Source organism: Leptosomus discolor, chromosome 7, assembly GCF_034619465.1.
Source record: "Leptosomus discolor isolate bLepDis1 chromosome 7, bLepDis1.hap2, whole genome shotgun sequence".
Classification (NCBI taxonomy): domain Eukaryota; kingdom Metazoa; phylum Chordata; class Aves; order Leptosomiformes; family Leptosomidae; genus Leptosomus; species Leptosomus discolor.
Genome location: NC_141397.1, coordinates 13,644,720 through 13,657,283, shown reverse-complemented (window position 1 = coordinate 13,657,283; position 12,564 = coordinate 13,644,720).

Sequence of the window (12,564 nt, the reverse complement as noted above, 5' to 3'; positions counted from 1 at the left end):
AATTCATCTTACTGAACCTGATGTTTCGAGTGCAGAATGCAAAAAGCATAACAACTCTAGAGAAGATCTGTTCCAGCTTTATGCTTAAATGCCAAAGTTTTATGTGCAGTATCATAGCAGGGAAGAGTTGATACATTGAATTCACCAATAACTGCCTAAGATTTCCCTCTGTCCTGTCCAAATACAACTGAGTATGTTTTTATGGATGCCTCAGCATAAGAAAAAACAGTACATTTTGCTGTCCATGTGGCATGAAGCAGTAGATACAGTATAAAATTAATTCTGTGCTTGAATTTCTCCAGAATGTCGGGCATGGATCTTGTCAAATACTTTACTACTTTGTGTGCGTGAAGACTTTATCCTGAGCTGTGGAGCAAGAATAGTAAAGGAAAACTCAATTTTTCAATATTTGACTTATACTATAAGCTAGAAAATCCACTTCAATTTTGAATCCATCTGACTCATTATCAAGTAAATAATTTCTGGTAATTTTTTTGTGAATTTATTGTTTCTTTTAAAAATTGTGTCTCTTACAGTGTGCAAGAAATAGTTTAATTCATATTTTTTCATTATAAGAGGCTAAGAATGTTAGCATTTGTGTCTCTATAAACATATTTAAAATTTCAGGGAGAGTTTAAATATTTATGAAAATATAAAAGGTAACTTAAAAATAATGTGTTTGTCTTGGAAACTTCTGGCCAGAACTTATCTGCACACAAATTACTTTTGGGAAAAGAGAGGAACATACTTCAGTTTTAATATTTTTAATGGTTTTCACTTTTTACTTTGCAGATTATATAAAGCCTTCAAATATTAATATATATTCAAGATTAGGGATTTATAGGCTTCTTTCGTTTACCATACATTGCTTGTCCGTGAAATTTTCATGGTCTTCTGATTCTTCTGAACCATAGTTATTGTGCATGCACATAGACAGCTGATGCTGCTGCTAACTTTTCATTGCATAAATAAGTGAAACTCTTGGCCCAAAGGTGGCAAAAGCCATTGATTTCTTTTAAAATAGCCTACAACTGGAAGGTGTATTATACTTCAGAAAAAAAAACGCCTTTTTTCTGATGGTTTCAAATTCATGGTTGTTGATGTTCTGGTATTGGAAGCATGCTGACTTTAAATATTTGTCCTTGTCACATATATTTATTTTTCTGAGATCTTTAGCTTCTTTTTGTAACAAGCTTAATATTCATATGCATAGTATATGTGGCTATAGATAATGTATCTGAAAAAGTCATACTGGTGGAGTTATTTCATCATTACGTAATTGGGGAGGGGTTGTTTTTAAATAATCTCTCTGGTTTATTTATGTCATTTAACTGTTTATCTAGTATTAAAGAAAGAATTGAAATTTATTCATTTCTCTCTTTTCAGAAGTGCATTGGACATGAGTGAACTGTGCTCCCCTATCCTCTAATGAGGCTTTTGTGTTATTTTGAACTGACACTTTGGAAAAGACTTAATCATTACTCTACCTTTTCTTATCTTCCAGAGTGATACAGGGCATTACAAATGGAGACCTTTCATATCAGAAACCCATCAATATAAATGGTGGATATTTTTGAAGCTACTGTTACCTTACTTTCCATATTTGGACTGTTTCTTCAGTGCTTGTAAATCAAGGCTAGTTATTCTAATACGGTGCTTCTTCCTTGAAACAGATAGATTTTTTCCTGAAGTAGATACTTAATAGTTATCCCACATGGAAAAAGAATTCAAGGGTTTCAAGGAATCGCTGTAGCAATTTCAGGAGAAGTGTATAAATTACCATCTCTTTTGTTGTTTTTTTCCCCTCTAAGTACAACTCTTACTATAATTAGCCAGCATTTAACAGCAAATGTTTGCTTTGGTTAAATTATTCAGAACATTTATTTTACTTGTCAAAGGTTAGATAAGGTTGTTGTTTGAACTGGTAATTAAATGCAGCCTAATACACTGTCATATTTATATGTGCTATCAGCCCTATTTCCTCCTTATTCTGTATAATTTTGTAATGTTCAGGGTTGAAATTTAGACTTCCAACTCTAATCCTGTTTTCTTGTAAAGAAAGCTAAGATTTTCCTTCTGTGTTTCATTGTACATGTGTACGCTTAAGAAAATAATCATTAGGGTTTTTTTGGAATATCACAGCTGTGGACTTCGTCGTCATAAAATTAGTGCACGTTTCAATAAGTCAGTACACAGTATCTAGTATATAGTAATTATTTTTCAGAGATGAAGGTGACGTGGACAAATGCAGACCTCTCCTTTACTACTCAAATACCTACAAGTCACAGTAACGTGCAGTATATTTAAATTATATTTCCAAATCTTTACTGGAAATGTGCATAACACTGAAATACAGAAAGGTTGCTAAAATAATTACATAGTGGGCTCAGGTGAGCAAACAAAATTAAAGTCTCAAGGTCGGAACTCCTCATTAATTTAGAGCAGTGGCCTTTGTACATGTACATTAGAGCACTGAGGCTGGCTATCCAGCCTGATAAAATCAAAGGGAGTTTTGGAGAAGCCAGAATTCAGTCTTCTGTAGTCTCTCGTGACAAGTTCAGAAACTGTATTTCACACACTTACCCTACACAGTCATTTAATTGAATTGTCATGTATATAATTGTTCATTTCTTTTTAATTTCAGCTATGTATGTTTATTTTCTCAGTCAAATTTGATGAAAGAATGAATTATAGGGCTTTTAGAAAAACTTTTTAGCTTATAGGCCTAATATTGTCCCGTGTCTATGAAAGGAAGAAAGTTGCTGTCCAGGTAAAAAAGAAATAAGCATGAAAGTGGCTCATCAAAACTTCAGCAGTCTTCTTTTTCCTAACATGTGTAGACAAGTATTTGTGCCTCTTTCAGTGCATTTGTTTTGCAGCTTTCTCTTCATGCGAGTAACATGGTGATGTGTATACATTTCAACCTACTTTATATTTCTCAGCATTTCTAAAACATTTTTGAAAAATTGTACCTATTGTACTTAATATGTTGAAAGTGCAGTTTGGAAAGTCTCAACAGTTCTGTCAAATCAGAACTATGCTGATTTGTAGCCTTGTTAAGAAACAATTCAGACTCGATGGTAGTGAAATCCTAATTTATCCACTGTCGTGGTCATCCCCCCAGACTGTATTACGTGGTTGCAAAAGCTGAGACAAGAATAAGGGCAAAATGTATAAGCACTCTCTTAAAAAGCCCAAATCTACACATTAGGTCCTGCACATGTGATCTCAGAGTAGCAGAATTGAATTTTTATTTTATTTTTACCTTTTCGTCCCCACAATCACGTGTGGTAATAAAACTGTCATAGGCCACCGTGGGCCACAAGGTAAAAAGATGCAGTAAAAATAGAGTTAAAAGTGAAGTGTATTCTTGATTATAATTATAGCATTCCTAGCGTGACACTAAAGAAACTTGATGTATGGTGTTCAATTTGTTGCTTTGCAGCTTGTTAAATTTTTATACTATATGGTTGTAGGAGGTAGCTAAAAACAAGAAAATATACTGCGCTCTTACAGAAATTATTTTGACCTTTAGGTAAAGTACATTTATTTGTGTATACATCATCTGAACTGTGAGCTGTTTTGATTGATGTAGTAGATTACATATACATATGTCATACAGAGGACCTAGGTTAGGGTAAAGTTCTGGGCTCCTTCATGGTGGACTATCTAAATATAAACTAGAATCAAAATGACTAAATTGATTTTAAGTTGTACAGAAGTGCTATACGGGTGTAAGTCTTGGGATGGGTATGACAGACCAGGTGTGCCTTTAATTCAGAAAATTGGTCTTAAGTTAAATAATTGCTGTATTAAAGTTTAAGAAGTGTTCACGCATTGGTTTGCACCAGGAGTACTATTGGTGGGAATGAAAATGAGTGTAGTTGTTTCAGATGGTACCTTTAAGACCATTGGTAGTATGAATCAGAAGAGTTTTGACAGCATGGCACATATCCATGAAAGTAGCCATGTGTAGGAAATAGTAAGTTTGAAAGTTTAACCTAGGGTATGGATAAGGTCTCAAGCATTTTATCCATGATCTGAGGAGCTTGATGGTCAAATGGTACTTCAGTCATGAAAGAGGCAACCCAACAAACCCAAAACCTCTGTTCATCCCTGCACATCTCTCATGATCGTTCCTACTGGCTTTGAGAAAAAGAATGCAAACAGTTTTAGTTAAAATATTCTTTAGTCACCTGTGTTACCTTTTAAAAGCCAAACAGTGTGTATATCTTTGGAAAATGAGAGCGCTTTCTGCATCTGTTTCTGGCATCAGTGCAGTGAAAGAGCTCCACTAAATAGAGAGGCGATCTTGAACTTAAAGGAGGCAAGGAAATATTCTTTCTAGCAGGCTGACTTTGTATATTTATACTAGATGACATTTTTTAGAAATAAATCTTTGTGTTAAAAATACAGTGTTCAGTTATTTGAACTGATCACATTCATGGATGAGGAGAGTCTTATGTGGGATTCTTTGGGAGAAAGAAAGGTGACATGGAGTAGCATAGTGAAGGAGTGATTTTCTGTCTTTCTAAATAATTTCGTTTGAATTATCTTTTATGTTTTGGTTTTCATTTCTGATAAGATGCCATCAAAACCTCTAAACCAAAAATGACAAATAAAATTATCTGGGTTTGTTGTATTCAGTGGTTTGCTTATAAATGTGGCTGCTAAAACAGAATAGGATTTCCCTTTTTCTTCCACGGTGAAGAACAAGAACTTCCGAAGCACAGGAGTTTGGATGAGTAGGCAGAGGATCTGGTGCCTGCCTGAGAAATCCTTAAGCCTTCCTGGCAACAGGTGGAATTGCAATCTGTGTTTGACAGAGAACAGTCAGCTCAGCTAGGCAATCTCTGTCTGTCACCTCTCCTTTGAAGAAAGATCTGTCCCCTCGGTCAACTTTTTCCTAAGTAAAAAGTAGCTAAGAACACCTGCTACTGCCGTCTTATGTCTTCCTTTTAGGAGAAAAAGAAAGATGAATAATACATGACGGACCAAAACTTCAAAAGTAACTACTAATTTTAGCTGCCCCAAGATGCACAGCCTTACTATTAAGTAAGAAAGAAAAGTGAGAACAGATCACACCTATATTCTATATGCTTGGTTTCTTTCCATTTACTTCTGGATGCAGTTCAAAATTCTAATTCATGCTTCTTAATGCAGTAAGTGGTCCATAGCCTGGCTGCTGTTAGGTCACTTCTCTACCTGAACTAGGTCACTTCTCTACCTCAACTGTTACCAGAAATGCAGAAACATAACAAAAAGAACATTTTTTTTCCTAGGGTTTTGCATGTGAACAGTTTAAGAACGAGAACATACAGTCTGCAACAGAAAAAAATATGTGGAAGCTATTTTTTGCAAATTTTATGTGTTTGCAGAGAAAGAAAATAATAAAATTGGTCAGAAGGACAGGAAAAAAATAGTTGGAAAGAACTATGTGAAAACAGCTATTTTGTCCAGGAGGATTCAGAGTGTTAATGCTATCGTGATTTGTATGTTAAATTCTTAAAAAGTCATACTGGTTCGTCTAACATAGTGAAGAAAACTGTCTGCACTTTATAAAAACAATAGGAAAAATTTAATCAAGGAGGTTTCTAACCATATCTTGTTTACATCTGTTATATTTTTTTAATAAAATGGGCTTAAAGGCTTAGCCTCAAAGGTGTTGCAAGCTTTCTGTATTGACAGCTGTTGTTCCAGTACAAGACTTCAAATCTGTTCACTGTTTTGTGGGAATTCCAATTCCTTTTTGTTGGTTGCATACAACAAAACTTAGTATTCAGACAACACTGCAAGATCCAGTCATGTCATAGTGGTTGATGAATTGGAGAGAGCACTCAACTAAGCCTAATGTATTTAGGAGCCGTCAATCTATTGTATTACTATTAAAAATATAAAAGCTTTAGAGAGTCCTGCCTGTTGTTCTGCTCTCATTCACAAGAGTGGAAAAGCATATACGATTCTCAGGGCAACTGATCCCTTAGCCTACGGCTTCTGGTCTTGTCTAAGATCTTGCCCTGCAACTTACGTGTTGTGTAATAATGTCGTGCAAAACACTTTTGCTTATTGCTGCATAGTGTGTGCTGACCCAGTTTTAAAGCAAAATAAACCCAGGACTTAGGGTAAAGAGGGTAAAACTTGTTGGTGACAAATGTTTCTGGTAAGAAAAATTTACTGCCAAACCAAAAAGTCCTTTTAACTCATAAATTGCAACTCACTTTTATTAATATTTCTCCCTTTAAACAGTGTATTTTATCCTTATTTGTGAATTGACTTGTTATGGATTCTTATTGTTACTGTAAATTTTAGGGTACAATTCTAAAGTTCTGCAGAATTAAATATTATTTTTTTTTTCATAGCCAGACTTTTGTGCCTCTATAACCTTGCAAAGTACTGCTTTCCTACTTGCTGTTTAAGGCCTGCATCTATTTCAGGTTTTGAGGCAGTACATCCAGTGTGTGTTTGATGTACCGTGCTGTTTGTACTGGTGACTTCTATGCCGGTGTTTTTTATGCTCTGGAAAGGAGCAGAGACTGCCCAGAAAATATTTTAGGAGGAATGAATGCTTCTAAGTAACAGTGCATTATAGAAATCATTATGCTACAGTGGCCTTGCCTGCCTAGCTTCTCTGTCTGAAGACTTCAGCAAGACCACTTGTTCCCTTGATAGTTTGCTGTGTATGTACAGGAAAGCATGGAGCATTCCAATCAGCTACTCAAAAAATTGAATGGAAAATATGAGAGTGGGAAGGGATAGGAAAATAAGTTTTGAAGGACAACACTGTATTAAGACATCAGATTATTAAAGGAAGAGTATTGCACTGTAATTTTCTACCATTTATAATACTACTAACCTTGGCAGGAATTAGTGCAAAGAGTTCGTGAACACCAGAAACAAAGGAGATGCAGCAGGATGTGCTGAGCAGCAGAGTTCACTGTCTGCAAAAGGAAGAACCTGCCTTGTCATCTTTTTAGTAGCATGAAATAACAGTGATACATTCCTACTAAAAAACAAACAAACGCCAAAAAAACCCAAAGTAAAATGTTACTGATAGCAGCAGTGGTGTCTTGGTATAAAGGGCTTTCATGCAGTCAACTATCCACTAAGGTTAACAGGTTTTATCTATACCTTGTGTTTCCAAGTCTTAGGAGTTTCCGTTGCTTGAGGTATTTTATTTCATTTATTTAGCTATTGTTGTTTGAAACTCACAACATCCTAAGTATAAATAAGCATTCTACAAAAATACTGAGCCCCTAGAGTGGCTTCTAAGCACTCTGCTTTTGTTACTCCTGATGTGGTGAGGCTGAAGAGCAACAATATAAGCAGGCAGTACATGACATGGATACTGTGCCTTACATAGAGTATGTCTAGAGACTGAGCATTTGGGTGTGAGAAGAAGGGGTAGCTAGCTCTACTCTGAATCTTTTTTCCTCTGTAGTATGACTTTTAGACATACTCAAGTAAGTCAGTGCTCCCATTGACAGAAAAGTCTTAGCCATTTGGATTCATTGTATTGCAGTTGAGTTAGATTTCAGATAGCGCCTTGTCTTTGCTTTCCTCTTGTACCTGGTTTTCCTCTGCAACTGTCCCCATTTGAATTCACTCATAAAGACTGGATCACATAGGTGAACATGGGTTACAATTCTTCACGTTATGTAGAAACTTCATGTAAGATACAGAACAAATTTTGTCTCTCTCTGCTCCTTTGAAAGTGTGTATGAAATTGTCTTTTTTCCTTAGCAAATTGGACTTACACTAGGTTTTTTGTACCTCAGCATGAGACCGTGGTTTGGTATCTGCCTATCTGGAAAAAAAAACTAGAAGAGAAATATTTGATGTAAATGCCTCTGTGCGTGCATGAACATGCTGGCGTTTCTATAAAAATTCTGTCAACCCCTGTAGGAAACTGTTTTCTAAAAATAGTGAAAGAATAAAGGCTGAATTCTAGATTAATTGCTTACTACTTTAAAGCTGTGATATCCTAGAAACTTATTTCATTGACTACACTTTTAGTGTCTAAGCTACTTACTATCATTTTGGGTAAGGCTGCAGGCTAAGCTGCCATTTTTTCCAGTTCACTGTTTTGATGATTTCTTTCAGTCTTGACATTCTTTGGCCCTTTGAGCTACATATGTATTACTAAAACATAAAGTGTGTAGCATAGCATGGTGCCTGTGTGTTCCTGAAAGTAAAACTCTTAAATACTTAAAAGCAGTCGTTTCCATACCATAAACAGCAGTAAACTATTTCAATCTCCTAACTATCTTTGGAAGGACAAAGCTTTAATTTAAATTATATTTAATTGTTTTGTAACCAGATAGATAAAGTATGTTCTAAAATAAAATAAACAAGGGATTTCTTTCATTTAATGTATTTCCAATTGTTTGAACTGTTTTAATATGAATAGGGTTTTCACCACCTCTACATTACCGTAAGCAAAGGGACTAGCTTCATAGTTAAATGATGTAGAGATTTGAAAACTTACTGCATTTTTTCTTTCTCTCCCATCTTCCTTTCACTAAAGTAAAACATTACGTTTCTAGGCTTTTAATAGGCCTTGTTGTTTTTCTCTGGACTGCAGCAGCTGGTTCTTGTCCTTCTGTGTGATCCGTTTAAAGATGGATAGACTAATTTAGCTCAGGCCGTACAGCATCAGATGATGGAAGGAGATTTACACATCTCATTTTTATCAACTTGTTTTGGCAACGAGGAACCTTTCTGTTTGAGTCTTCAGTTGAGAGGAAGTACAGTAACAATACAGCAACGTAACATTTTCACATCTACTGCTAAACAGCTAAATCTTGGGGGTGGGAGGAGTGTTCGGGGCACGGACTACGTTTAGTTGTTGACTTTAGATCTTTTTTGGTTTAGCTGGTATTTCTTGGTGAAATCAATGTTAGATCAAAGCTGTGTTTTCTTAACAGTCTCATTGTGGAGCTATCACATAAGCCTGCATTAAAAATAGAAGTAGTTTTGTGTTGAGGGTGTGGCGTTTGTGGGGTTTTTTTTGGAAATTCAAATTGCAAAATTTGAGACTGCCTTTGGCTATTGTCTTCTGGTTTTTTGGGGGGATGAGACAATACTGAACACAGAACTGTAGTATTGGGAATTTAAATGGTTGATGCTGTTTATACTTTTGTTGTCACTATTTTCAATGCGGAAGAAAGAACTTGTTTCACCATAAATGTCAAATGTTACTATTTATACCATTAGACCTTGGGAAACATTGTTGACAAGGTGGGAGGCTGTGGTTATTGAATACAGTGGTCAACGTTACACAAGAATTTTGATCCTCTCTATTCAAGTTTTTCTTCCTCAGTCAAACTAGCATTTCGTACAGAATCATGTAACCTCAAGAAAACGGTAAGCTAGCAACTACATGAACTTGTTCCCTGCTTGTAAGAAGTATATGGAAGATTTCCCATATTTCAAATTAACAGAATATGATGTGTTTACTTATGATAAAGTTTTGTGTTTTTTTTTTTTCTTTTTTAACTTCTAGCATAAAAACGTTTTTTAACTATCATGTGAATTACCAAGAGAATACATTGTCATGGTCCCAGGCTATTTGTGTTGTTTCTTATCCCTGACATTTTAATTCACTACTGAATTTATACTTTGCATGTTTAAGTACTGGTAAGACATGAAAGTTGTAGGGTTAAATCTGTAGACAGTGCTTTAAAGCTCCTATGATAATTGTTCTTAGGTATGTATTCCTTTACTGTAGCTCTTGAGACAACTATTTAACAGACAACATTTGAATAATACAAATGTGCGGTTGGTAAAAATGGATTAGGGTTTCAGGGTGGTACCAATGGGTGATATTTAATATTGAATGACATGTATTAAGACAAATGCTTTTATATATAATTTATTTGGCATTGTAAATGCATTTATCTTGTGAGATACAGACCCCCTGTTGCCACATGAAGTATTCTGGAAAGGTTTGGAGTAAATAAATAATAAAACCACTTTGATATACAATCTAACAATATTAAATATTAAGACTTTCACATGATTGATTTTAATACTTAATTAACTTATTTAAAGTCCAATGTAACTCTGTTTTTGTATTAAAGATCAGACAGGCAGAAGTTAAAACACAGGAAATGTTATTAAATGGGACAAAATTAATTGCATTTCATGATCATCAGACTCACTGGCTGTTAACCTGTCCATCAGTGGCATGATATTGTTTGTTTTGGTCTGGACCCCAGCTGATGTTAATGTTAATCTATTCTACCATGTCAGTCCAGTTTTACGTTTGCATCATTTTATTTTAATGATACATAATCTGATACATTTTATGAAAGAAAACAGACTTGCTTTATGCTATCCAAAGTTTGTCAAATTGTGCACTTTTCTTCTGAGTGAATAAATGTTCCTCCTATGGCATGTTTCTTCAGTGGGTGGTGACTGAGTAGAAACCTTAGCTAGGCTGGGGGGGTGTGGAGTGGGTGTTTCAGTTTGGTGGGGTTTTGGTGGGGTTTTTTTCGTTGGTTGGTTGGTTTTTTTGGAGGCACTTGAACTATTATCTTCTGTATTTGAATGGAGGTGATGGTAGTAAAGGGTTCAAGTGATTGAGAGCAGAAGAGCTCAGTGCTGTGAGATAGGTGGTCCATGTGGCTTAAAATCACTCCCAGAGCAAAGCAAAAAAGCAGTGAATATGGCAGGGTTGGAACAAAATTTTCCAAAATGCCTATTAAAGAGTGTCTTAGTAAAAAGTATCCAGCTTGAAACATACCAAATAGTCCTCATTTTCCATGCTCAGGATTGTCGCCTGCTCAGCCCTCTATTCAGAGAAAGCATGGCTTCCCCCGCCCCTAGTTCAGGAGGAGTAATTTAATGCCCAGGAGATTTGGCCAATGAAAGAAAACCTAGGGTCTGGAACTGTTTCTAGGTTATTTGCAAGTCATCTGTACTTCATTGTTTTAAATAAACACAATGCATGTTTATTCTCCTAATACTTAATTCTTTATCTACTTTAAAATGTTTTCACATTCTGGAGACTCCTCACTTCTGTGAGCTAACATGCTTGATTACTTCATAAGCTGCAAATGAGGGGCAGAGTTGTGAACCCTCATAACATGATGCTGTCAAACTTAACAAAACATGCATAGGACCATTACCACATCAGACATTTGCTTTTAGTCAGGTTGTTTTAATCAATTTGACTTCACAGGGCAGCTAATTTATCACTTAGCTAAACAAGGATTTCCTGTACTTGTCATCAATTTAAGTAATTAAAATGGTAAACTTTGCTGTATGGCATGAAATAAAGGCCCAAAGATAATTTGGAGAAGGTGGTTGATACAATCTAATAGAATAAACGCAAAGTATTATTTAAATGCTTTGGTACGCTTCAGTAGTTTTCAGAAACGTTATATTCCAATAGCTTTACTGGTACTGATATAAACTGATTTTTAATTTTAGCATATCCAAGATTGAACAGTGTTGCTCAACTTCTTCCTCAAAGTTAGTGGGTTCTCTTTTTCCTTTCTTGAAGCATAAAATGTTTTGCTTTTTTGCTTAATTGTTTTGGGGTAAGAGAATGTCAGAGAGCAAGAGTTGAGCAAGCGCTGCAATTTGTGCAGCTCCTGTGCTCTGGTCCTAAGTACCTCCTCAAGCCTGCAATTCCTCTCCCTTCATTTCACCACTGGGGGACGGGAAGAGAGGGGAAATGGATGCTGTAAAAGCTCAGAATTGCCTAATTCTTTTTCACCTTCTCAGTTACACCTTTGAAATAACCTTTGTGAGGCTGATTATATTTTCTAATTTTGCCCAAACTATATGAGTACTCTTCACATCTTAAACATGAATTTTGATATGTTTTGGTATGTCTTGTAGTTTGAATAAGTCATTTTTAAAAGTCTATATAAACATTGATGATTAAGGAAAACGTTTTAGATGAGGTGTTTTTAGGGTTTTTTTTTAATTGAAATAATTTTGTAACTATTTTTTGAAACAATGCTTTTTATCCATAAACTGCTCCTTTGAATACTGAATATTTGTATTCAGTATCTGTTGATAATGAAGAGGTAAATGAGTGTCTTATGACTTGAACTAAGGTTCAGTATTCATGTTCAACTGTGCTATGTTTTGTTTGTGAAATACTAATTCTAAATGTATCACAATTTTTGAGATTAGGGTAGTCTTGCCACTTGTTTTTGTGGTAATGAATAGTCTTACTGCTAAAAGAACTCCATAAAGTTTGATTTTATTTTGAACTTTTTGTCTTCTAACTGACCATTCATTAAAATAATTTTTATTACACATTTATTATAATCTTATTATAATCTTATTACAGTTGAGTGCTGTTCTGTACAGTTCTGATTATAGCAGTATACTTTTACGTTTGTCTAATACATGTTTTTTCTGTGTTTTGCCTAACTGACTAGTGCTTCATTGGCAGTTCAGCTAATGATAGCTAATGATTTTTGTCTTTGTCTTAGATTTCTATCTAGCTAGATATGACTTATGCATATTAATGGAAGATTAAGTGTGGCTGAGTAACGCTGTTGCCACTAACAGTCTGATGAAATTGTGGTTTTCATTTTGAATGTT